We start from the raw sequence: 26,770 nt of genomic DNA, 5'->3' as shown, positions 1-26,770 counted from the left end.
TTGTTATAAGACCCTCTCGTTTACTATCTAGCTCCTCCTTTGTCCATGTGTTGCTTGGCAGTGGACTATATGCATTTATGATCATTAGTTTATCATCCTCATGGCAGATATCTAGTGCTATTACGCCAACTTCTCGTGGATTGGCAATCATTATTTCGTTCACCTTTAGGTGTACTTTCACCAGCACAGCAACTCCATCGCCTTTCCTAATTTTTTTGTCCCGTCTCCAAATTGAGTAGCCCCTTGGGAATATGACCTCATTTAAAATAACATCTTCAAGTTTTGTCTCCGTGAGTGCAACAATGTCTGGTGTCTGAAGCTGTATTACATCACTTAACTCCAGTATCTTCGATCTCACTCTATCTACATTGGTGTATACTATTTTCAGGAACATGTTCCCCCTCTCCTTATTCATCACTACTCTAGCAATTTTGTTGGTTTGCCTTTTTGTACCATTTTACAGGCCTGCCTACCCCTATCAATTTGTAGAAAAAAGAATTGATTTCTTCTTCATTTCTGCTCTCATTTAGCTGTTTTGCCTCGGCGAGGTTTAGTTTCAGCTTCTCTTGAAAGATCTCGTCTTAACGACCACACTTTCCCATCCTCATCACTTTGTAATTTCTAGCATTCCTTAGTACTTCTTCCATCTGTTTGGCACCGTTTAGGGTGATCCTCAAAGGTCGATCTTTCCCTTTTACGTACCTGCCTATTCACCTGTAGTCGCAGACATTCTCTATGGTAGTAAGACCTTCCACGAGGCCAACAATTTTATCTACTACTTACGCTTCTTCTACAGCTCTTTCTGACCTAGATGTTATCTCCTTTTCTTTGCAACCAAAAATTATCAGGGACTTACTCCGATCAACTGTTTTGTACCAACTTCGGGTTAGATGCCAATTCCTTCCTCATTTCCAGCCTAATGTTTGTTTTATCCTGGTTGCTGCAGTGTTTGGCTTCCTTTACTGCTTCTTCTATTTTTTCCTTCTCCTTGGTCACTTGTGCATAGGTGAGTTGCATATCCTTCTTGCACTGTTCTATTCCCTGTGTAACTTCCTCCATCTGTGCTGACAAAATCTGTTTCTCCTGTTGAATTTCCTTACCTAACCTATTGTAGTCATTTATGTTTAAATTTGCTTTAACTTCTTCCAAAGCTATTTTTAAGAGTTTATTTTCTTCTTCCATGGCTTTGCAATTTGTTTCCAATTGATTCTTGTCCTTGCACAAGTCTTTCACTAAACCCTCAAGACATAAAACTTTGCTACACAACTAGTCATTACTTTTATTTTTTTTTTTTTTTTTTTTTTTACACTTTCTTTCAATTTACTGATTATTTCTACATGAGAGTTCACTATAGTATCTAATTTTTGCCGTGTTGTGTAGACTGCTTATATCAATGCTTTCTTCATTGAATCCCCCAAAATCAAACTGTTTTGCTTTTCCTCTTGCAGGCGGCCATCTTGAATATTCTTGTCTGCACTGGAACACTAGGGTACCTTTAAGTTGTGTAGTGCAAAATATGTATATGATCTTCATTTTCATAGATTTAGAATGTATGTTTTCAGTTTAGTTTACTGTAAAAAAAATTGTCAATGTGGCATTTGAATTATGCGCCAAACTTAGAAAAAAAATTGATAACTCCAAACATTTAGGGTTTGGGAAAAATCCATTCAATAGGATTGTAAAAGAGACAGCTGTGGGCATTATTTGCAAAAATGGTGAGAATTGGTCAGAAACTGGATTTTTTAAAACTGACTCAAAGTTGAAACTCTAGTGTTAGAGATAATTGAAGTTGAAGTTATCGACAATGAATAACTTAGTTCTTATTCATTAATTTACTTATATGTTTTATTAAAGGTTGTTTGGCATTCGTACTCGAATATGTGAAACTTTTAGGTCAATGTGTGTTGTAATGAGGTCAAGAAAAAATACCCCCCCTCCCCAGAGAAATAAAATATAGGGATTAAGGGGATAAAAATGTATTCTGTATAAAAGTTATAAAGCCCTAATCTGGTCCCTAATTATCAAAACCACCTTAAGATACAAAGAAAATAGAATTTGAAATCTGAAAAGCTGTCAAAAAATTCAGTCCCAAGTTCTGCCAGTTGTGACTGATTTATTTGATGACCAATTTCATTCTATCTTGACATAGTTAGGGATGGGTATGTACTCTCCAGGATGTAGAGGTTACAACAAAATCTGATAATAAACAAAGGAAAAAAAAACAAATCTCTCCCCCCCCCCCAAAAAAAAAAAAAAAATTGGACATTTGTGAAAGTAACAGAAATTAACATTAGGCAATGCATTTTTATGATATATAACAAAATAGAGCATGACAACATACTCATTATTATTGGTATTATGATGTATTACTCAGCAATGCTATACAGGCACCAGCTGCATATCCACTTTGTGGACACTTCTTGCTACTATTCTTCTTCTTTGTACATTGGACAAGTGCTTGCATCTCTTTATTACTGCATTATCCCTCAGTTCCAGTTAAATGGAGCTGTTCTCCTTGCCAACAAAATGTTATTTACAAAAAAAAAAAAATTTAAATACATTTCTGAAAATATTGGGATGAAACTTTCATGACGCTTAAGCTGTGCATGGCATACATATACAACAGGACCTGATGGCAAAGTTCAATTTCTCAAATTTGCTCTAATGCTTTCCAATTTTTTGTGCATACTAGCAAATCCTGCAACTTTGTCTAAATGATCACAAACGTAACTTGAAAATTAAGAAAATAAATAATAATTATAAAAGTGAATATTGAAAACTTCAGATTTTGAAATCAGCTGCAAAAATATAAACTATCACCAATTGTTCATTTGGTGTTGTTATGCTCTCAGAATAGTATAGGATCTTCATTTTCATAGATTTAGAATATATGTTTTCAGTTTAGTTTATTGTAAAAAAAATTGTCAATGTGGCATTTAAATTATGCGCCAAATTTAGAAAAAAAGGATAACTTTAATCGTTTAGGGTTTGTGAAAAGTCCATTGTAATAGGATTGTAGAACAGACAGCTGTGCACATTATTTGTAAAAATGGTGAGAATTGGTCAGAAACTGGATATTTTTGAAGCTGATTCAAAGTTGAAACTCTAGTTATTTAGATAATTGAAGTTATCGACAATGAATAAGGTAGTTCTAATTCATTAATTTACTTGTATGCTTTAATAAACGTTGTTCGACATTCGTACTCGAGTATGTGAAAGTTGTAGGTCAATGCGTGTTGGAATGATGTCAAGAAAAAATAACCCTCAAAAAAACAAAATATAAAAATTCAAAGTCCTAAGTTCTGCCAGTTGTGACTGATTCATTTGGTGATCAATTTCATTCTATCTTGACATAGTTAGGGATGGGTATGCACTCTCCAGGATGTAGAGGTTACAACAAAATGAGATAATAAACAAAGGAGACAAAAAAATGGACATTGGTGAAAGTAATAGATATTAACATTAGTCAATGCATTTTTATGATATATAACAAAATAGAGCATGATTACATACTCATTATTATTGGTATTATTATGTATTACTCAGCAATGCTATACAGGCACCAGCTGCATATCCACTTTGTGGACACTTCTTGCTACTATTCTTCTTCTTTGTACATCGGACAAGTGCTTGCATCTCTTTATTACTGCATTATCCCTCAGTTCCAGTTAATAGGAGCTGTTCTCCTTATCAACAAAATGTTCTCCTTTTTAAAAAAAATTGTTTAAAATACATTTTTGAAAATATTAGGATGAAACTTTCATGATGCTTAAGCCAATAAGTTGGAGATTTGTCTAACATTTAATATTAATTTTCACATAATTCAAACATTTTTTGCCCAGCCCCAGCTTTTACAGCCCAGGCTGTAGCAGCTTTAGGGTTAATGCACGTGGTTTGTATTACCTAGGCTGTTAGAGAGGGAGGGGAGGCAGCCGAGAACCTGCCCATACCCCCTTCCCCTTTCCTGCCCCACCCTCCTTACTCCTGCCCACCCTCCTTACTCCTGCCCACCCTCCTTACTCCTGCCCACCCTCCTTACTCCTGCGCACCCTCCTTACTACTGCCCACCCTTCTTACTCCTTCCCACCCTCCTTACTACTGCCCACCCTCCTTACTCCTGCCCACCCTCCTTACTCCTGCCCACCCTCTTTACTCCTGCCCACCCTCCTTACTCCTGCCCACCTTCCATACTCCTGTCCACCCTCCTTAGTCCTGCCCACCCTCCTTACTCATGCCCACCCTCCTTACTCCTGCCCACCCTCCTTACTCCAGCCCACCCTCCTTACTACTGCCCACCCTCCTTACTCCTGCCCACCTTTCTTACTCCTGCCCCACCCTCCTTACTCCTGCCCACCCTCATTAGTCCTGCCCACCCTCCTTAGTCCTGCCCACCCTCCTTACTCCTGCCCACCCTCCTTTCTCCGGCCCACCCTCCTTACTCCTGCCCACCCTCCTTACTCCTGCCCACCCTCCATACTCCTGCCCACCCTCCTTACTCCTGCCCACCCTCCTTACTCCTGCCCACCCTCCTTACTCCTGCCCACCCTCCATACTCCTGCCCACCCTCCATACTCCTGCCCACCCTCCTTACTCCTGCCCACCCTCCTTTCTCCGGCCCACCCTCCTTTCTCCGGCCCACCCTCCTTACTCCTGCCCACCCTCCATACTCCTGCCCACCCTCCTTACTCCTGCCCACCCTCCTTACTCCTGCCCACCCTCCTTTCTCCGGCCCACCCTCCTTTCTCCGGCCCACCCTCCTTACTCCTGCCCACCCTCCTTACTCCTGCCTACCCTCCTTACTCCTGCCCACCCTCCTTACTCCTGCCCACCCTCCTTACTCCTGCCCACCCTCCATACTCCTGCCCACCCTCCATACTCCTGCCCACCCTCCTTACTCCTGCCCACCCTCCTTACTCCTGCCCACCCTCCATACTCCTTCCCACCCTCCATACTCCTGCCCACCCTCCTTACTCCTGCCCACCCTCCTTACTCCTGCCCACCCTCCTTTCTCCGGCCCACCCTCCTTACTCCTGCCCACCCTCCTTACTCCTGCCCACCCTCCATACTCCTGCCCACCCTCCATACTCCTGCCCACCCTCCTTACTCCTGCCCACCCTCCTTACTCCTGCCCACCCTCCTTACTCCTGCCCACCCTCCATACTCCTGCCCACCCTCCTTACTCCTGCCCACCCTCCTTACTCCTGCCCCACCCTCCTTACTCCTGCCCACCCTCCTTACTCCTGCCCACCCTCCTTTCTCCTGCCCACCCTCCTTACTCCTGCCCACCCTCCTTACTCTTTCCCACCCTCCTTACTCCTGCCCACCCTCCTTACTCCTGCCCACCCTCCTTTCTCCTGCCCACCCTCCTTACTCCTGCCCACCCTCCTTACTCCTGCCCACCCTCCTTACTCTTTCCCACCCTCCTTACTCCTGCCCACCCTCCTTACTCCTGCCCACCCTCCTTACTCCTGCCCACCCTCCTTACTCCTGCCCACCCTCCTTACTCCTGCCCACCCTCCTTACTCTTTCCCACCCTCCTTACTCCTGCCCACCCTCCTTACTCCTGCCCCACCCTCCTTACTCCTGCCCACCCTCCATACTCCTGCCCACCCTCCTTTCTCCTGCCCACCCTCCTTACTCCTGCCCACCTTCCTTTCTCCTGCCCACCCTCCTTACTCCTGCCCACCCTCCTTACTCTTTCCCACCCTCCTTACTCCTGCCCACCCTCCTTACTCCTGCCCACCCTCCTTACTCCTGCCCACCCTCCTTTCTCCTGCCCACACTCCTTACTCCTGCCCACCCTCCTTACTCTTTCCCACCCTCCTTACTCTTGCCCACCCTCCTTACTCCTGCCCACCCTCCTTACTCCTGCCCACCCTCCTTACTCCTGCCCATCCTCCTTTCTCCGGCCCACCCTCCTTACTCCTGCCCACCCTCCTTTCTCCGGCCCACCCTCCTTACTCTTTCCCGCCCTCCTTACTCCTGCCCACCCTCCTTTCTCCGGCCCACCCTCCTTACTCTTTCCCACCCTCCTTACTCCTGCCCACCCTCCTTACTCCTGCCCAACCTCCTTACTCCTGCCCACCCTCCTTTCTCCGGCCCACCCTCCTTACTCCTGCCCACCCTCCTTACTCCTGCCCCACCCTCCTTACTCCTGCCCACCCTCCTTACTCCTGCCCACCCTCCTTACTCCTGCCTACCCTCCTTACTCCTGCCCACCCTCCTTACTCCTGCCCACCCTCCTTATTCCTGCCCACCCTCCTTACTTCTGCCCACCCTCCTTACTCCTGCCCACCCTCCATACTCCTGCCCCACCCTCCTTACTCCTGCCCACCCTCCTTACTCCTGCCCACCCTCCTTACTCCTGCCCACCCTCCTTACTCTTTCCCACCCTCCTTACTCCTGCCCACCCTCCTTACTCCTGCCCACCCTCCATACTCCTGCCCACCCTCCTTACTCCTGCCCACCCTCCTTACTCCTGCCCACCCTCCATACTCCTGCCCACCCTCCTTACTCCTGCCCACCCTCCTTACTCCTGGCCACCCTCCTTACTCCTGCCCACCCTCCTTACTCTTTCCCACCCTCCTTACTCCTGCCCACCCTCCTTACTCCTGCCCACCCTCCATACTCCTGCCCACCCTCCTTACTCTTTCCCACCCTCCTTACTCCTGCCCACCCTCCTTACTCCTGCCCCACCCTCCTTACTCCTGCCCACCCTCCTTACTCCTGCCCACCCTCCTTACTCCTGCCCACCCTCCTTACTCTTTCCCACCCTCCTTACTCCTGCCCACCCTCCTTACTCCTGCCCACCCTCCTTACTCCTGCCCACCCTCCTTACTCCTGCCCACCCTCCTTACTCCTGCCCACCCTCCTTACTCCTGCCTACCCTCCTTACTTTTGCTCAAAGCACAATACCTAAAAAAAATTATTAAATTTTTCTAAAAATTTACTATGGTTTGGTGGGAAAAATTTAGTCATAGGAACCTTAAATTTGTTTTATTTTGCCTTAATAGGTAATACTGCTTCCATCTCTGGTCAGCTTCCCAGGACGATAGCAAACACAACTTCTGCCCATTAATGATGGTAAGGACAATTTTATTCTTACTGTACTGCCAGTGTGTGTGTGTGTATCATGATATTGTCATTAACTAGTGATGGTAAGTATATTTATTATGTTGTCATTAACTAGTGATGCTGAGTGTATTAACCCTTTAAGTGCGCAACACATCATATGATGGGTTGAGTGACTTGCAGTAACTTGTGCTTTACATCATATGATACATTGGAGTACCGCTCAAGATTTAAAAGGCCCGCGGGGTAGAGCGGGCTCCCATATGCTGCTTAGGGGCTATAGTAAACAGACGCCATTTTGTAAAAAAATTCCAGCTCACGCTACCATCGCGTGGGAGGCATCAGTTACCCAGCAGCCACCATGTCGAGCGCACGGCCGAACGCTTCCCGGGCGCGCACCACGCAATCACTCGCCCAAGAGCAAATAACCAGTGAATTATTTTCTGATGGTGAGGAAAGTGATTTTGATGACTGACATTGATAAAGACTACACACAATTGACCGATGATAGTAGCACGGACAGTGAAAATGAGATACAGCCGCCTCCCATGGCGAGGCCTATACGCTCACCCATGCCGCCTCGCCCAGTGTCTACTCCAATTCACCCTCGACCACACAGTTCATGTGCTTATTTAGAGTCTCAGGATATTTTCGGTGACGAGTCAGAGGAAGGTGACTCTTTTTCTGGTTTTAGTGAAGTGGAATCAGAACATAGTGTTACCGAGCCTGGTGCCAGTACCAGTGGTGTTACTGGGCGAGAATTTGTCGCGTCAGCAGCGTCTCGCCCAGCCAAGCGCCACCGCATGGAACAACATGAGGCACCAAGAGTAGTGTAGTGATGGTGATTTCTCGGGTAGTGTACTCACCTAGTTGTGCTTGCGGGGGTTGAGCTCTGGCTCTTTCGTCCCGCCTCTCAACTGTCAATCAACAGGTGTACAGGTTCCTGAGCCTATTGGGCTCTATCATATCTACACTTGAAACTGTGTATGGAGTCAGCCTCCACCACATCACTTCCTAATGCATTCCATTTGTCAACCACTCTGACACTATAAAAGTTCTTTCTAATATATCTGTGGCTCATTTGGGCACTCAGTTTCCACCTGTGTCCCCTAGTGCGTGTGCCCCTTGTGTTAAACAGCCTGTCTTTATCAACCCTGTCGATTCCCTTGAGAATCTTGAATGTGGTGACCATGTCCCCCCTAACTCTTCTGTCTTCCAACGAAGTGAGGTTTAATTCCCGTAGTCTCTCCTCGTAGCTCATACCTCTCGGCTCGGGTACTAGTCTGGTGGCAAATCTTTGAAACTTTTCCATTTTAGTCTTATGCTTGACTAGATATGGACTCCATGCTGGAGCCGCATACTCCAGGATTGGTCTGACATATGTGGTATATAATGTTCTGAAAGATTCCTTACACAAGTTTCTAAAGGCCGTTCTTATGTTAGCCAACCTGGCATATGCTGCTGATGTTATCCTCTTGATATGAGCTTCAGGGGACAGGTCTGGTGTGATATCAACCCCCAGGTCTTTCTCTCTTTCTTACTCTTGAAGTATTTCATCTCCCAAATGGTACCTTGTATCTGGTCTCCTGCTTCCTACCCCTATCTTCATTACATTACATTTGCTTGGGTTAAACTCTAACAGCCATTTGTTCGACCATTCCTGCAGCTTGTCCAGGTCTTCTTGAAGCCTCAAGCTGTCCTGCTCTGTCTTAATCCTTCTCATAATTTTGGCGTCGTCAGCAAACATTGAGAGGAATGAGTCTATACCCTCTGGGAGATCATTTACGTATATCAGAAACAGGATAGGTCCAAGTACAGAGCCCTGTGGGACTCCACTGGTGACTTCACGCCAGTCTGAGGTCTCGCCCCTCACTGTAACTCTCTGCTTCCTATTGTTTAGGTACTCCCTTATCCACTGGAGCGCCCTACCAGTTACTCCTGCCTGTTTCTCCAGCTTATGCATCAACCTTTTATGGGGTACTGTGTAGTGTGGTGATGTTCACGTGCTTCCACCTTATGTGCACGTAGCGGCCGTACTGTGCGTAGACGGACTTCAGCTCCTGGTCCACTGTGTACATCACTTCCTCGCCGTCGTGCCCCTGTTGCGTCTCGCAGGACACCAGGTGTACTAGTGTGGAGTGATGGTGCTGGTTTTATTCCTCGAATTCCTGCCTTTGACAATAAAGATGGGATTACCGAGCTTTTCCCTGATAATGGAGAGGATATGAGTGAATTTTACACTCATATCCTATTTTATTTTACAGCATTCTATGATGAGCCGCTCATGGAATATATTGTACACCAAACGAACCTTCATGTGGCTCATCTCATTAGAAGAGAGATAACAGAATTTTCACGATTGCAACATTGGAAAACCACCAATGTAGGTGAAATGTATGTGTTTTTAGCAATATGTATGTTAATGAAGCACTGTCAAACACGCTATCACAGATTACTGGAGCAAAGATCTGACTATTTCAACACCTTTCTTAGGGAAATATATATCCCGAGATAGGTTTCAGATACTCCTCAGGTGTCTGCATTTTGCAAGTAATGAGGACCGGACAGGATGATAGACTTTGGCGAGTGATGCACTATATGAATGAAGTGATTGATAAGTTCAGAGATTTTTACGTACCAGCACAGAAGCTGGTGATTGACGAATCTTTTGTGCTTTTCAGAGTATATGTTTCAGTCAAGCAGTATATTCCCTCCAAACGAAACAGATTTGGATTGAAATTGTTTGTACTGTGTGACTGTGAAACAGGATACGTGTTACACATGATTCTGTATTCAGCTAGCGATGTAGACATTCCCGGTAACGACGAATATGGTTTCTCGGGTAGTGTGGTGAAAGTCACTGATGGCACCATGGATGAACAAGGGCCACATCTTATACACAGATAATTACTATACAAGTCCATTGCTAACTTAAGTTTTTGGTTGAAAATAGAACTGGATTGGTTGGCACAGTCAAGGCACGAAGGAGGGAAATGCCAGTGTTTGACGGTAGACTTGCAGTTGGTGAATGCCAGCTACGGAAATGTGATCAAATACTCTCGGTTCGGTGGAAAGACAAGAGAGAAGTGAACCTGCTGACAACCGTTTATGAGGGTACAATGGTGAACAGTGGCACGGTGAACTGTGTAACGAGAGAACCAGTATATAAGCCAGATTGTGTTCTTGACTATACTGTAATATCAACATGCGTTTGATTGATAAGGCTAACATGATGGTTGGCACTATCGAGTGTGTGCGGAAAACATTGAAATTGACGAAAAAAGTGTTTTTGCATCATGTTGACATGAGCAAGTTGACCTGCTATAATATGTATCTGGTGAAAACTGGACGTAAACCTAGTTTCTGTGCGTTTGCTTTTACACTTGCAACACAGTTATTAGCAAAGTTTGGTCAAGAAGTCCCTGCCATGCAAAGACCAACCATGAACCCAGTGTTGCAGCATGCTGCAACACCCAGGCTTGCTCACATGGAGGCCATTCAGCAACACAGACTAAAACATTTGCCACCAGCTGGAAAGCGTGCAATAGGCCAACGTGTATGCGTAGTATGTAAAACAACAAAACGAAGAGAGCAAAAACGTAAAATGGTGCAAACATGGTGTGAAGGGTGTGGAGTTGCATTGTGTGCTGTCGACTGCTTCAACGTCTACCACTCACTCCAAGATTTCTAAATGTGCAATAATAGTGCAAAAACCTGTACATAGTGCGTGCTTGTGTGTACATATAAAATAATGAACATTGTGATTACTGTACATAATATAATGCCGTATGGAAAACGTTTGTGTGCGCATGTATATACTCGATGTGTGCAACATATATTGACAATAACTGTCAAGTGACATTATGTGCAACATGATTAGTGACTAATATTGCAAAGAATACACGCGTAAACACTGTAAATAATGACGCGAAAATAAATTCGTGGCAACTGTGGCTGCTTGAAGACCGCTTGCGACGCCTCCAGGATGCACAGTGCATGAACGAACATGCAAACTGTGAGGTCATCATCCATCTTCTCGGCTCAATTACATCGCCGGTAAGTACAATTGAATTTTTTTTTATTTTTCCCATGATCAGGGAACACTACTTAACAGGTTAGGAAGAATTTTTTTTTTTTTTTATTGAGCCTGTGGGTGTCAATCAGTATATAGCCATGCGCCATTTAAGGGTTAAAAAAAAACATGTTTTTTCCTGTCACAGGTGAGGCATGTATATAGTAGATATATAAAAAGACGCGCCTATTCGAATGCAACGTTCTGTCAAAATTTCAAAGCAATCGGTAAAGAGGTTTCGAAGATTTCCCTCACATGAAAAACACAGTTTTTCAGAAAAAGCATGTTTTTTTTTTTACCGTTACAGACGTGACATCTATATAATATGTATATAAAAACCTGCTCGGATGCAATTGGAACGTTGTGTGAAAATTTCAAAGCAATCGGTGAAGAACTTTCGCTGATTAGCGGTTATGAACAAATAGTCACTGCTTCCCAAAGCGGTGAAGTTTCTGTGGGAAGAAAGCGTATTACCATGAATTTGTGTCTAACCGACTAAGTTGCGCCCGCATCGAGCGGGGTATTTAACTCGGCGGACTCGGCGACCTCTTGTTCGCCTCCTCCTCGCCTGATACACTACAAAACGCTCCGCAGCCATCCGTTACACGTGGACTACGACGCCAGTACCTCAGAAGACTACTCACCTTCGACTTAGCCTTCCACGCCACCCCTTGTTGCCTACAAGGGCGGCCCACACTGGACTCCTGATTGAGTGAAGTTTTCGTTGTTAGCCATAGGCGTTACGGAACAGCTGGCCCATCTCCATTATCCTAAGGTACAGTCCTGCCCGTGTTTCCCCACCACGCCCGCGTGTGGGGCGCCCTGTTTTAGTTAGGGATGTCCCCAGTGTTCGGCGTGTGCCCAGCGCCTGTCCCTGGTCGTGCGTGTTGAGACGAAGTAGCTAGCTGCCTCCCAGGTTTATATGCCCCTCTAGGGATCTAGACGTGCGGGCTGCACGGCGTGGTCCCTTCCCGCTCTCAGTGCCGTGCCCGGGCGTGCGTGCCGTGCTATGCACGTATGCGTCTCCCTACTGCACGAGGGCGGGCGGCGCCACATCTGGTGGTGGCGCCCGCGTGGCCAGGCTCAGTGGCGTGCTTGCCCTAGGCATGGCCCCTGGGGGCACTGCTTCGCCCCTAGCCCTAATGGGCACCTGGGCCACGAGGCATGCACGTGCGGGCCCCTTAACGCCCGAGGGCGGGCGGCGCCACAGCTGGTGGTGTCGCCCATCTGGCCATGGCTCTCAGGGGCTTGCTTGCCCTAGGCGTGGTCCCTATATACACATGGAAAATAGTGGAGGGACAGATCCCAAATCTGCACAGTAAAATAACAACGTACTGGAGTGAACGACATGGAAGAAAATGCAGAATAGAACCAGTGAAGAGCAGAGGTGCCATGGGCACAATCAGAGAACACTGTATGAACATCAGAGGTCCACGGTTGTTCAACGTCCTATCAGTGAGCATCAGAAATACTAGAGGAACAACCGTAGACATCTTCAAGAGGAAACTAGAATGTTGCCTTCAAGGAGTGCCGGACCAACCGGGCTGTGGTGGGTATGTGGGCCTGGGGGCCCAAACTCTCACAAGTCAAGTCTGGCCTCGGACCGGGATTGGGGAGTACAAGAATTCCCAGAACCCCATCAACCAGGTATCAACCAGTACCCATCAACCAGCCAAGGAATTTGCCACCTACTTTGTTACAAATTGTTTATCCTGAGATTTATTTGATTTGAGGATTTATTGCCAAACAAAATATAAAAAGTTTTGTCAATATTGAGGGTGAGTTTGTTGGCAGTTAGCCAGTGATGGACTTTATTTAGTTCAGTATTCACTGTGACATTTAGAGCAAGAGGGGTCAGGACTGGAGTATATGAAGGTCGTGTCGTCAGCAAATAGAATTGGTTTGAGATGTTTGGAGGCATTTGGAAGGTCATTAATGTAGATGAGAAGGAGGAGAGGGTCAAGTATGCTGCCCTGGGGAACACCAATGTTGATGGGTAGGTTGGGAGAAATTGAATTATTCACAGAAACATACTGGAGCCAGTAAGTAAGGTAAGACTTAAGGTATTGCAGGGAGTGACCTCTGACTCCTTAATGTTGTAATTTAAGAAGAAGGTTTTGATGGTTGACAGTGTCAAAAGCCTTACGCAGGTCCACAAATAACCCAACAGGGAACTCATTTTTACCAAGATCTGCATGTATCAAGTTAATCATACTAATAAGTGCATCATTAGTGCTTTTGGGGGATCTGAAGCCATATTGACAAGAGCTAAGTATATTGAGTTTGGCTAGATAAGAGTAAAGCTGCTTGTAGATTTGTTTTTCAAATATTTTTGACAAGTTTGGCAGAATTGATATCGGTCTGAAGTTGTTGACATCAGTGGGATCACCACATTTGTGGACAGGGTTTACTCTCGCTTTTTTTTTTTTTAATATCTGGAAAGGTTTGGAGTTCCAGTGACTTGCTGAAGAGCAATGCAATGGCAGGAGCTAAAGATCTGGAGGCTTTTTTGTAAATAAGAGTTGGTATCTCCTCAAGGGTACTAGACTTGGTTTTAAGGGAAAGGATTATGTCAGTAACATCGGTGGAATTAGTAGGCATTAGGTACTGAAACTGTGGACAGTTATCTGTAAGATAGTCCTGAATATTACTACTGGAAGATGGAATATCATTTACAAGGGATGACCCAATGGAAGAGAAGAACCTATTAAACTCAAAAGCAGTATCAGAGGCTGAAAGCAGACCATCGATTTTTCACAGTATTATTGGTTTGTTATTTAAAATCTTCTTTGATCCCAATATTTGTGAAATTGTACTTCATGTTTTCTTAATGTTGGCCTTTGTGTGGGTAAATTTATCTTTGTAGTATTTAATTTTGGCTCTTCTAATTATTTTAGATAAAAATGATGAGTAATTCTTTGAAAATTCTTGAAAAAGAAGATATTACTTATTTTCACTTAGTATTAAATCGTACTGTCAAATATATTGTGAATATTTGAGTTTACCTAAAAAGCTGAATAGAAAACCACGACCTCACCTAACCATCTTAGTGTTTGACGATAAGCATTTTATTGCTTCTTAATTACAATTAGTGCTTAACCTATAGCTATATTGATATTACAGTTTTATAAAACTAATAAAACGAAACTAAAATATATTATTAAATTATAAAGTAACTCAGGGTATTCTCAAATTTTGTATAATATCTCAATTGTTTATTATAACTGAAAAAGAAATTCCTAATATTTAAAACTTGTGTACAGCAACTTTAACCTGAAAACATCTTTCCAAAATTCTAAGTGTTTTAACTGAAAACGAGGAGATTAAATGGGGAGGTAAGTGTAACAGCCCCATAAGTGCTATTATGTACTATGTATGACAGTAAGGAAATGTACTTATCACACTTAGTATCAAATTGTACTGTCAATGCGGAGGATAGGTTGCACAAATACCATATTTGAGATAAGGATAGACGAGAGAGTAATAGAGCATCGCCAGGGCAGGGCGAGGTACATAATATCTGCTCTTAGCAAGAATGCCAACAGTTTTAGGAACTTTTTCTAGGGGGAGCCCCGTCGGCTCCCCGGAGCTATCCCAGGCTGATATGCTAATGTCAGACTTTGGCATCAGTCATGTGTATGGAGTTCTTAGGCCTACCGGGGACCACGGCCAGAACCGGGCCCCCTCAGAGAGGCAAGGGGAGCAATGGCCTATAGAAGCCCCCGTGTAGTTGGAAGCATTCTATGTCTGCCATCGACCGGAACAGGCACCCAGAAAGGTAAGCGCCCCAAAACAAACCCCTATTCTGGTTAAAATTGCTACCTAAAACCGAACTAGTGGATAGAACTCCCCAACCGAAAACAAGCAAACTAGTGTGACGTCACACGCTGCCGCGCCGCTGTCTGCGCAGCTCCCCCCTCCCCGGGAGGGGGAAGGGGGAGCCCCAGACCCCCCGCACCGGCTACCCACACCTCAGTTCTTGAGGCTGATGCTATAGGCGATGGTCGTGTGCTCTGGCTCCGGTGTCGCTACTGCACTGTGCTTTGCGTGTGGTGTTAGTTTTGTGGGTGCGAGAGCCAGGAGTTATCTTCAGTACTCGGGCTGCATGCGCCTAGGGCTGCCTTCCCTAGGTGTCCTGTAAGTACTGCCCTTGGGGCTTGGGGCCACCTTCCACAGGCTCCTCGGGGTCTGCCTCTGCTGGTCCGTTTTACCTTTCGGTTTTTCGGCCGCCTGTTGGGCTCTTGGGTGTTCTGTTCTCCCTTGTTACCGGCAGGTAAGAGGCAGTTTGCACTGGTAGGGGCGCAGGGTGCTGCTCAGCTTGTATTTCCCGACATCGCGGCCGGCTCTGTTCCTTGGGGTTCGCTGTCCTCTTGCGGGGTTTTGTTTTTCTTTTTGTTTTTGCCTGGTGGGGGGTTCTGTCATTTTATTCAGTTTGTTTTTGCCCTTCCACTGTTCTCCTCGGTGGCGCCCCCTGCTAGGTCCCCGTGAGTGTACACGTCCCTGGGGTTCAGCTTTAGAAGTTTCTGTTCGTTCTGGTCCCCCGCCCCTGCTTCCGGCCCCGAAGCGTCTGAGGGTTTCGGGGTCGGAGCAGGGGTTACTTGATCTCGAGACTCGGGCAGCTTCGGGGGTTGCCCCTTCCGGGGGGGCGGCAGAGGCATTCGAGTCTTGTCTCCCGGCCGAAGCTTCAGGGTCTGACCAGTGGGCCCCCCCTTCCTCCAGCTTTTCCGGCTGCTCCGTCCTTGTCTTGTGGGGTCGGGGCTTGGGGAGAGGACTCGGCCTCGGGTCCTGTGGTGACGGACCTCGAGGCTGGGGAGGGGCTGACTTGGGGGCCTTGGGCCCCGCTGGACCCCGCCTGGGTTTTTCTTCCCACTGAGCGGGGCTTATTGTTACAAGGAGTGGGGTTTTCTTTTCCTCCCTCTGCGTACGAGTTGGATTTGGTGTAGGCCCCTCCCCGGGTTCGGTTCCGTGTTCCCCCGGGTACGTCGGTTCCGTCCTTCCGGAGGTTTTCGGCTTATCGCATCCAACCTGGTGTGGTGCGAGCGGCCTTTGCAGCTTACCTCCTGCGTGACCCGGATTATGCCTCGGAAATGGATCCGTCCACGTTCAGGTTTGGGACTTCGTTTCCTTTCTGGCTCCGTTACGAGGTTCCGGAGTCGTCCTGGCTAGCAGACTGCCCCTTGTTTGGTCTGGATTCCTGGCATTCCTTCTGTCGTTCCCGCACGCTGGAGTGGCGGAAAGCTTCCACGGTGCTTCAGGTTTTCCTGGGGGGTGAACTTGAGTACCTGAATGAGTGCTTGTTTGCCCCTGCCCTTCCCCGCGATGTGGGCGTTATTCAGCTCCATGTGCAGGTTCCCTCCCTTTCGGCGGCGCTCGTGGCGGAGGACTTGCGCGCCCGGGGCCTTTTGTGTTCGGCCTTGCGGTTCTTTTCCCTCCTGGAGCTGTCTTCGGATTGGCTCGTGGAGGATGTGGGGACGCTTGGGTCTGTCCCGGGGTCCGGCACCTTGTCCTCGGCTGCGCGTTCGTCGGCTGCCTTGTTGAAGCTGTTCACGCCGATTTTGCGGGATGCGGTTTCCCTGTTCTATGCTTCCCGTCTCGCGTGTCGGCAGGCGGTGCTGGGTTCCTCCGTGGAATCTGCTTGGGCTCTGGCTCTTAGGCGTTCTTCACCTTTTTGTCCTCTCCTGTTTGGGGAGTCGGCCGTGGCGCAGTTTATTCAGGCTGCGTCGGCGGCTTGTCGTCCGATGTCGGACTTGTTAGTTTTCCGGGGGGCCCGCGGTGGGTCTTCCCGGAAAGGTCGTGCCAGGGCTCGGGGTTCCTCTCGTCGTGGTAGGCCTCTGGTGTCAGGTTTGGGGTTGGCTCCTCCTGCGGACCCTCCCTCGTCTGGTCGGCGCGGTGTTCGCGCTGTGCGGGGTTCTGGGTCTCGTAAGGGTCGCCGGCCCTTTCGCAGTTTGCCCCTTTGACGGGGCGATGGGGGGGCGGCTTGCGCTGTTCGCCCGCGCCTGGTCCCACGATTCGTGGGCCTTTCGGGTCGTGTCTCGCGGCCTGCGGTGGCGTTGGGTGGCCCCTCCCCCCTTTGGGGGGTCGGGGCTGGCAGGGCAGGCTTCTTCCCCTGCGCTCTGTCGAGTCGTCTTGGAGTGGGTACGCTTGGGCGTCGTCGAAACGACGTCGTCCCTCAGATGGGTTTCCCGTCTGTTTCCGGTTCCGAAACGGGACTGCGCGGACCTGCGGTTCATTCTGGACTTGTCCCGTCTGAACCCCTGGGTTCATTGCCCCTCCTTTCGGATGACTACGCTGTCTCAGGTTCGGCTCCTCTTGGAGCCGGGAGCTTGGATGGTGTCCCTGGACCTCCGGGACGCTTATTGGCATGTCCCGATTCATCCGCGGTTCAGGGACTGGCTCGGTTTTGTAGTGGGGCGTCTGAGTTACCGCTTTCGTTGTCTCCCGTTCGGGTTGAACCTGGCACCTCGCGTGTTCACATGCCTTACACAGGTTGTGGTGGCTCGTTTGCGTCTCCTAGGTGTTCGGGTGTTGGCCTACCTCGACGACTGGCTGGTTTGGGCTCCCAGCCAGTCAGCTTGCTTGCTAGCCAGGGATTTGGTTCTTTCCCAGCTCGCCGGGTTCGGGTTCTTGGTGAACTGGAGGAAGTCCCATCTGGTTCCCTCTCAGGTTCGGACTTGGCTGGGTCTCGTGTGGGACTCTCGAACCGCCTCTTTGTCTCTCCCTCCGGAGTCTCTCCTGCGGCTGCGGTCCCGCCTTTGTCTGTTTCTGGAGGGCCCTCGGGTCACCCGGCGGTTGCTCGAGGGGCTGTGCGGGAGCCTGAACTTCGCGATGGTGGTCTACCCGCCGGGTCGGGTTTGGCTTCGACGGCTGTTCTGGTTCCTTCGGGGTTCCCCCTTCCGCCTCTCTCGCGATCGCAGAGTTCGACCCCCGGGGGACTTGCGTCGGTTGCTGCGTCACCGGCTTCCTCTTCGGGTTTTTCGGGGTTCAGTGCCTTGGCGCCTACCCGAGCCCTCGCTCGATGTGTACACGGATGCGTCGTCTCTCGGCTGGGGTTTTGTGACCAGTGCTCACCAGGCCGGCCAGGGGCGTTGGGATCCGTCCTTCCGTCGAGCTCACAGTACGGTGCGGGAGTTCGCGGCGGTGTGGTTTGCTCTGGGGAGGATTCGGGTGGCCCGCGGATCGACGATTCGGCTCCATTCGGACTGCTCTCCGGTGGTTCATTGCCTGAACCGCGGGGGTTCGATGCGGTCCTTGTCTCTTTGGGGTTGGTCGCTTCGGGTGACTCGTCTGCTGAGTTCTCGGGGTTTGGCTCTCCTGGCGGTTCACGTACGGGGCGTGTCCAACGTCTTGGCCGACGCCCTGTCTCGCTTCGTTCCCCTCTCCACGGAGTGGACGGTCGACGACGAGTCCTTCCGTTGGCTTTGCCAGACGTTCGGGCGCCCCGAAGTGGACCTCTTCGCGTCGGCGTGGTCTTCCCGTTTATGCGGCGCCCTTCCCCAATTGCGAGGCCGTCGGGGTCGATGCCTTTCGGCTAGACTGGTCGAGGTGGGGGTTCCTGTACCTCTTTCCCCCGGTTCGGCTGTTGCTCCAGGTCCTGACTCGCTTAGAGACTTACCGGGGGAGAGTTGTCCTTCTGGCCCCTTGGTGGCTGGCGCAGCCTTGGTTTCAGGCGCTGGTTGCTCGGTGTCCGAACCCGGGGGTTTTCCCGCGGCTCCGCCTCTTTCAGCAGATCGGGCCGGTACGTCACGTAGCTGGTTCGATCTTCTCCTCGAGTCTTCGCGTATGGTTTTTTTGACTCGAGTCTATCATCATCTCTATGGTGATCAGGTGGCCTCCTTGTTGGTGTCCCACCTGAGGGCTTCTTCTCGGCGGCAGTATGAAGTTTCCTGGCGGTCCTTCCGTTTCTTTTTGCGTCTTCGTCGTGTTAGCTCCTTGTCTGTTCGGGTGGTCTTGTCATTCCTCTCGTGGTTGTTTCAGGACCGTCATCTTATGCCTAACACTGTCGCTTTGTATCGTGCGGCGCTGGCGGAGCCGCTTCAGCTTGCTTTCGGTATCGATGTTACGTCTGCGCCGTTTCGCAAGCTGTCTCGTGCATTGTTTCACCTCCGGCCTGCTCATGCGTCGCCTGAGCCGTCCTGGTCTTTGGACAGAGTGCTCGCTTTCCTTTCATCTCCTCATTTCGTTGTGGCCCCTTCGGTCCAGGATTGTTTTTCCAAGGCACTTTTCTTGTTGGCTTTGGCCTCTAGGGGTCGGGTAGGGGAGCTTCATGCTCTCCTCCGGCGCAGGGGTTTCTGCTCTTTTGGTCGTGGTGATAGTTTTGTTCGTTTGCAGCCGTCTCCTTCTTTTCTGGCGAAGAATGAGACTGCTGCGTTCCGGAGGGGTCCATGGGTGGTTGATGCTTGGTTGGTCAGGCCGGGGGTGCATCATGTTTTGTGTCCGGTTGCGGCGCTTCGCCGTTATTTGCGCGCCACAGCTTCTGTGTCCGGGGACGCGCTGTGGGTTGATCCGGTTTCCCTTCTTCCCTGTTCGCGGGTTCGGGTCTCTCAGGTCGTCCGCAGGGTTATTAGGTCCAGCCAGCCTGCGGTCTATCCCCGTGCCCATGACGTTCGTAAGTTCGCGGCTCTTGCTGCCGTCTTTGGGAATATGTCTTGGTCTGATATTCGGGCGCGGGGATTTTGGCGGTCGAACAGGGTCCTGGCTGCTCGTTACCTTGTGAATGTCCCTGGGCCTCGTCGGGCCTGTGTTGCTTTGGGTCGGCGGTTGCAGCCAGTTGTCTCGGCTTCGAGTTGAGGGGTGAGCGACGACCGCCTCCCGGGTAAGTCCCTCTTTTTCTGTCTGTGGGTAGTTAGCTCTGGGGAGCCGACGGGGCTCCCCCCAGAAAACCAGCGTTGAATGTAATGAAACGCCATTTTCTGGGTGAGTCCCGGAGGCTCCCCGGCATCCCTCCCTCCCTCCGGTCGGCGGTTTTTCGCGTTTTTGACATCCAGCCTCAAGAACTGAGGTGTGGGTAGCCGGCGCGGGGGGTTTGGGGCTCCCCCTTCCCCCTCCCGGGGAGGGGGGAGCTGCGCAGACAGCGGCGCAGCAGCGTGTGACGTCACACTAGTTTGCTTGTTTTCGGTTGGGGAGTTCTATCCACTAGTTCGGTTTTAGGTAGCAATTTTAACCAGAATAGGGGTTTGTTTTGGGGCGCTTACCTTTCTGGGTGCCTGTTCCGGTCGATGGCAGACATAGAATGCTTCCAACTACACGGGGGCTTCTATAGGCCATTGCTCCCCTTGCCTCTCTGAGGGGGCCCGGTTCTGGCCGTGGTCCCCGGTAGGCCTAAGAACTCCATACACATGACTGATGCCAAAGTCTGACATTAGCATATCAGCCTGGGATAGCTCCGGGGAGCCTCCGGGACTCACCCAGAAAATGGCGTTTCATTACATTCAACGCTGGTTTTTTTGCTATATTTAGAATGTGTCCCTGGAAATTCAGCTTGTTATCGATAAAGACACCAAGTAATTTACCATCTACCTTGCTACTAATATGGATTTTGTTTATTCTTAAATTAATTTGATTTGAGGATTTATTACCAAACAAAATATAGAAAGTTTTGTCAATGTTAAGGTTGAATTTCTCAGCAGTTACCCAAAGATGGACTTTATTTAATTCAGTATTTTTTCAATTCCACTGATGTTAATTCTAATTTAAATTTTTCTAATTCCACTGATGTTACTGAGATAATCCTTTCCATTAAAACTAAGTCTAGTGCCCTTGAGGAGATACCAACTCTTATTTACAAAAAAAAATCCAGATTTCTAGCTCCTGCCAATGCATTGCTCATCAAGAAATCACTTGAACTCCAAACTTTTCTGGATATTCTAAAAAAAAAAAAAAAAAAGCGAGAGTAACCTCAGTCAATAAATGTGGTGATCTCACTGATGTCAACAATTACAGACCTATATCAATTCTGCCAACCTTGTCAAAAATATTTGAAAGCTAATCTACAAGCAACTTTACTCTTATCTAACCATATCCAATATACTTAGCTCTTGCCAATATGGCTTCAGACCCCAAAAAAAAACACTAACGATGCACTGATTAGTATGATTAACTTGATACATGCAGCGCTTAATAAAAATGAGTTCTCTGTAGGGTTATTTGTGGACCTACGTAAGGCTTTAGTCTTAATTACAAAATTACATCATTATGGAGTCAGAGGTCACTCCCTGCAATACCTTCAGTCTTACCTTACTGACAGGCTCCAGTATGTTTCTGTGCATAATTCCATTTCTCCCACCCTACCCATCAACACTGGTGTTCCCCAGGGCAGCATACTTGGCCCTCTCCTCTTTCTCATCTACATTAATGACCTTCCAAATGCCTCTCAACACCTCGACACCTGTACCAGTACGGGTGGGGTTAAAAGTAACAGAGGTATCCACTGAATCAACGGGGTGGTTTATGGAGGAGAAATCATCAGGCCGTGTAGAATCCAGATGGTTGAGATCAAAGTATTTAGTCCACGTTGCATAACCAAACAAGGCGTGGAACATATTAGCACTGGAAGGAATCGTGCGAGTGTGGTTGTGAGGGGAGGGGGGGGGGGTTGGCACCAAGCACCCCAAGTAAGAGGGGGTTAAGAGGCTCAGTTGACACAATGAGAGAAGGAGCCACTCCAGGTGATGAGGTGGTCATCACTGGGGTCTTGGGACTCAACCTTATCACTGAGGTGGGAGGTGACCGGAGGGGGGGGGGGGTAGTCAGGAGAGTCAAAGGAGTAGCTTGGTCTGGGCCCAATGTAGCAAGGGCTACAGAGCCCAGTATTCCAACACAGTCTGATTCGGGGGGCTTGGTCGCCCACCCCACGAGCCTGGGGAAGTTATAAGAGGATCATTCAGCGACATAGAAATGCGCAGGTAATAATTTCATTCACGAATAAGCCCCCATACCCACCATGGAGCCACAATTAGAGGATAGGATACCCAACAAGATGGGACCTCCCCCAGGGGTGCATCATGAGTATACACCCCGCAATCACCACCTTAAGAACCGTCAGTCCATCGAGATCGGGTTTAGCAACACAAACGAGGATTGACATCAAAAGTGTCCCCTCCCTCGCAACGTCGGGTGCCACAGTTCTTTGAGTGAGAGTGTTCCTCCCCAAACATCTGGGCGTCAAAACAGAAGATGTTCGTAATAATAATCAAGAACGGCAAAAGGTCGGCGGGAAATGACAATTAGAAAGGAGAAATGGGGAGAAGGCAAAACGAAACCTGAGGAAGAAGAAATAGCATCCAGCATGATTAGTGAAGATGGCAGAGGACTGTCCCATGGAGCATCACACTCTGACAGCAGCCCACCAAGTCTCCTCACGTCAACAACGGGCTGGAATGTGAAGGGGTGACGGTAGGAGACCAACTCCATCGTCACCCGGCGATAAACCCAAAACTACTGCAGCAGACAACGACTGTAAAGTGGAAGGCAGTACAGGGGCTATGCTGACCCAAACCAACACTGCTGCAACCCTACCAACAGCCATGTTAACTCTGCCTCAGGGGAAAAGGAAACTACTAGTCAGGGGCTGTTTTATGAGGGTTCCCAGAAAACCTTTGTCACACAGAGAGCTGAACAAATGGAATTCAAACCAATAATGCAGGTCACCCTGAATATTCTTGGTTTTTTATCCAACAGTGGATAAACTGTTGGATAAACTACCCTACAACGTAGTCAAACCCTACATTCCCTTGGGTGGTTACCTCAGACCTGTATTCTCTATAGTCGTGGACACAATCCCATCTGACCTACATGTACCAGGTCTAGGGATCACAATTAAACATTTAAAACAGCAGCGAGTCAAATTAGCTGACCCATAAAACAAATCCGACCGTATCAAAGATATAGGAGTGTTAATGGGGTCAGATTATTATAACTTCATCTCTGGCAAACACCAATTGCATGGGATGACCGTCCTGAACTCTGCAGGTGGAAAGTCCCATTGTGTGAAGAGAACTAGAATGGTGGAGATGTGATTATAAACTAGTGAAGATATTGACTCCTATACGTTTCACCTTTTTTAAGCCGGGTCTTTCCCTCTACCCCCGTCCACTCCCACAGCAGTACACAGGTGCACATAGTTACACAGTAGTACACAGGTGCACATAGTTACACAGCAGTACACAGGTGCACATAGTTACACAGCAGTACACAGGTGCACATAGTTACACAGCAGTACACAGGTGCACATAGTTACACAGCAGTACACAGGTGCACATAGTTACACAGCAGTACACAGGTGCACATAGTTACACAGCAGTACACAGGTGCACATAGTTACACAGCAGTACACAGGTGCACATAGTTACACAGCAGTACACAGGTGCACATAGTTACACAGCAGTACACAGGTGCACATAGTTACACAGCAGTACACAGGTGCACATAGTTACACAGCAGTACACAGGTGCACATAGTTACATAGCAGTACACAGGTGCACATAGTTACACAGCAGTACACAGGTGCACATAGTTACACAGCAGTACACAGGTGCACATAGTTACACAGCAGTACACAGGTGCACATAGTTACACAGCAGTACACAGGTGCACATAGTTACACAGCAGTACACAGGTGCACATAGTTACACAGCAGTACACAGGTGCACATAGTTACACAGCAGTACACAGGTGCACATAGTTACACAGCAGTACACAGGTGCACACAGTTACAAAAGCAAGTGTGTAAACAAGAGGCTGGGTTGATATATTTGGAGGAGAGTGTGAAGCCCAGACTGTTACTGGGTCTCAGCCAGGAAGGGAGGCGCCACGCTGCCAGATGCATCTTCTTGAGGTTATCTTGAGATGATTTCGGGGCTTTAGTGTCCCCGCGGCCCGGTCCTCGACCAGGCCTCCACCCCCAGGAAGCAGCCCGTGACAGCTGACTAACACCCAGGTACCTATTTTACTGCTAGGTAACAGGAGCATAGGGTGAAAGAAACTTTGCCCATGTTTCTCGCCGGTGCCTGGGATCGAACCCAGGACCACAGGATCACAAGTCCAGTGTGCTGTCCGCTCGGCCGACCGGCTCCCTCATCAGTGTAAACATTGCCTCAACATCCCAGTGGAGTGTTTAAGGCACTCAACAACGGGTCGTTAGCAGTGTCTCCTATGACCAACTGCTCGTACCTTTCCATGCATGTAATATTCTTTTGTCTTGGTGTCGAGAATGGCTGATCTTAATTACCTCAGGGAATGTTATTGATGAACAATCGTCAAGGGACTTACCAATATTAGACATATATGTGTAAGTTAGTGTACCCATTTATTGTTGTCCATTATGTGGAGTGTTTGACCATATGTTGATTTATTGGTAACTATTTTTGGCCAGGAAGTGAAGGTTATGTGGTGAAGATATTGAGCACATAAGCACATTAGTTGTATGTACAGTTTTGGCCAAAGGTTCACCTCAGTTACAGAGGAGACAGTCACGTGTGATATAAGATAATTAACATATTTGTGACATGGTGTAACGGGAGTGTTGAGGAGAGTTCAAGAAGAGCACACTGAGGGGTTGTGGGTCCAGCCTCAGTTAACATCAATATTTGCCATCGTCATTTATTTGTATTAAATGTTCTATTTTTGACTTGGGAGTTTATTTCCTACCTCTGCAGGTGTGGAAGTGAACCGAGAGTAATTAAAGCCCATCACTATTTCTCGAATACATATAGATACAAATCAGGATGGGAATAATCAAATTAGTGAGAAAATCCTTAGGAGCCGTGATGAGGATTCGAACCTATGTGGTGGGTATTCCCACGCACACACCCCAGAAAATCAGGCCACGACACAAAATCAGGCATGGGGGAATTGTGTGAAAATCCTGGTCAGGCTTCAGTGGAGATCAATGGAAAACAGACTTGCCAAATATCAATAATGTCTAGGGGAGTGAAAGGCTAACAAAAAATATTCCAGTTTACTGGGCATTAACATAACAAAAAAAAAATAATACAATCTATAAACTCGCACTCAATGATTTATCCAGCTTCTCAAAGCTGGGCATGATCATCAACAGGTCTCAAAACTGCATACAATCAGCACTAGCTGACGCCAGGCTCTATCATGGCACAGTGGGACACTAGCGCCTATTATGCTGCTAATACCAATACAGGGTGGTGGTGGTGGTGTCACAACCATTAACAAATGAGGTATGAGGAATCAATATCATATACAGCACAATGGCATCACTTAAGATCCTCAGGTACCCACCTCACTAAGATATATAACAGCACCTATCACCTGGTATAAAGGATGCACAATGGTAGAACTGATCCATGGTATACATTACTGCAACATGACAAATATCCCAGCAGTCAAATGACACAAATAAGGTCACAAAACCCGGACCGTAGCGGCAACACATGCGCTCGACTGAGAAAATCAAAGAGTGACCGCCCAGAGCCATGCTGGCCGGGAGCGACACTATCTCCACCTCTATGAGTCAGCTGACTCCTCTCTTTCAAATATCTCAAGCTCATATACAGACATATCTCCATCAAGAACTTCTAATTCATATATCAACAAAATAAAGACTATAATACACAACCTTACATAATACTACATATCAATAATTCAGTACATTAAAGATTATATCATGATATAAAAATATGTGAACAAAGAATTCATATTGGCAAGACATGGTAACACTGGCGGGAGAGGGGAGGAGGGGTTAAGGGAGGATTTCAAGACGTCTGTCCGCCAGCTATTATACATAAGTATACATGAATACAATATAAAGTATATATATATATATATATATATATATATATATATATATATATATATATATATATATATATATATATATATATATATATATATATATACAGCATGTGTATCAAAACCATGTCTATGTGGTATACATCCCACAGTGCCAAAATATAATTTAATGTTAGAGGACAATGTAATGAACAATAATGAAAGGGAAATTACACAGTATACATGACAGTAATACATCCGAGACCTAAATTTATACATTCTCCATCATAGTCCACATAATATTTCCTATACAGCATTATGTAGCATTCCATAATATAAGCATATACAGATGTTTTTCAAGCTACATGACATTAGGCTACTGCTATTCACTAGACTTCTAATATATATCCACAAGTACATGGCAAGGACTTATAGTACAGATATATAATATACATAGATACATGGAATACATTGGCAATACACATTTAATACCAGTGTGTTGTTGTAAAAAGAATAACTACATAAATTAATATTCGTGATACTAGGCTAATCAGTCAAGACATCACTATACAGTTTGAGCACATCATACACCAGCTACAGTATGATCATACTGGTGTATGTGTGGTCATAACACCACCTCACACCCATATGGTAATATCACAACACACCATGGTCCAGTATGGTAATATCATAACACACCATGGACCAGTATGGTAATATCACAACACACCATGGACCAGTATGGTAATATCACAACACACCATGGTCCAGTATGGTAATATCACAACACACCATGGTCCAGTATGGTAATATCACAACACACCATGGTCCAGTATGGTAATATCACAACACACCATGGACCAGTATGGTAATATCACAACATACCATGGT

General features: G+C 47.5%; 1 protein-coding gene across 2 annotated transcripts in view; it reads left to right on the top strand.

The window, feature by feature from the left end:
- LOC138372105 (peptidyl-prolyl cis-trans isomerase-like) overlaps positions 1-26,770 on the top strand; it is a 461,493-nt gene that overhangs the window by 113,322 nt on the left and 321,401 nt on the right. Inside the window, exon 1 of one of the 2 annotated variants that reach the window (XM_069337388.1) lies at positions 7,030-7,083. The exons of the other annotated variant lie outside the window; for it this stretch is intronic. The gene's annotated coding sequence lies outside the window, so the exon portion shown is untranslated. Of the gene's footprint in view, positions 1-7,029; positions 7,084-26,770 lie in introns of those variants that run through there. 2 annotated transcript variants of the gene reach the window in all.

Source organism: Procambarus clarkii, chromosome 37, assembly GCF_040958095.1.
Source record: "Procambarus clarkii isolate CNS0578487 chromosome 37, FALCON_Pclarkii_2.0, whole genome shotgun sequence".
In the NCBI taxonomy this organism is placed as follows: domain Eukaryota; kingdom Metazoa; phylum Arthropoda; class Malacostraca; order Decapoda; family Cambaridae; genus Procambarus; species Procambarus clarkii.
The sequence above is the reverse complement of the archived record's forward strand: the minus strand, read 5'-3'. Positions and strand labels throughout refer to the sequence as shown.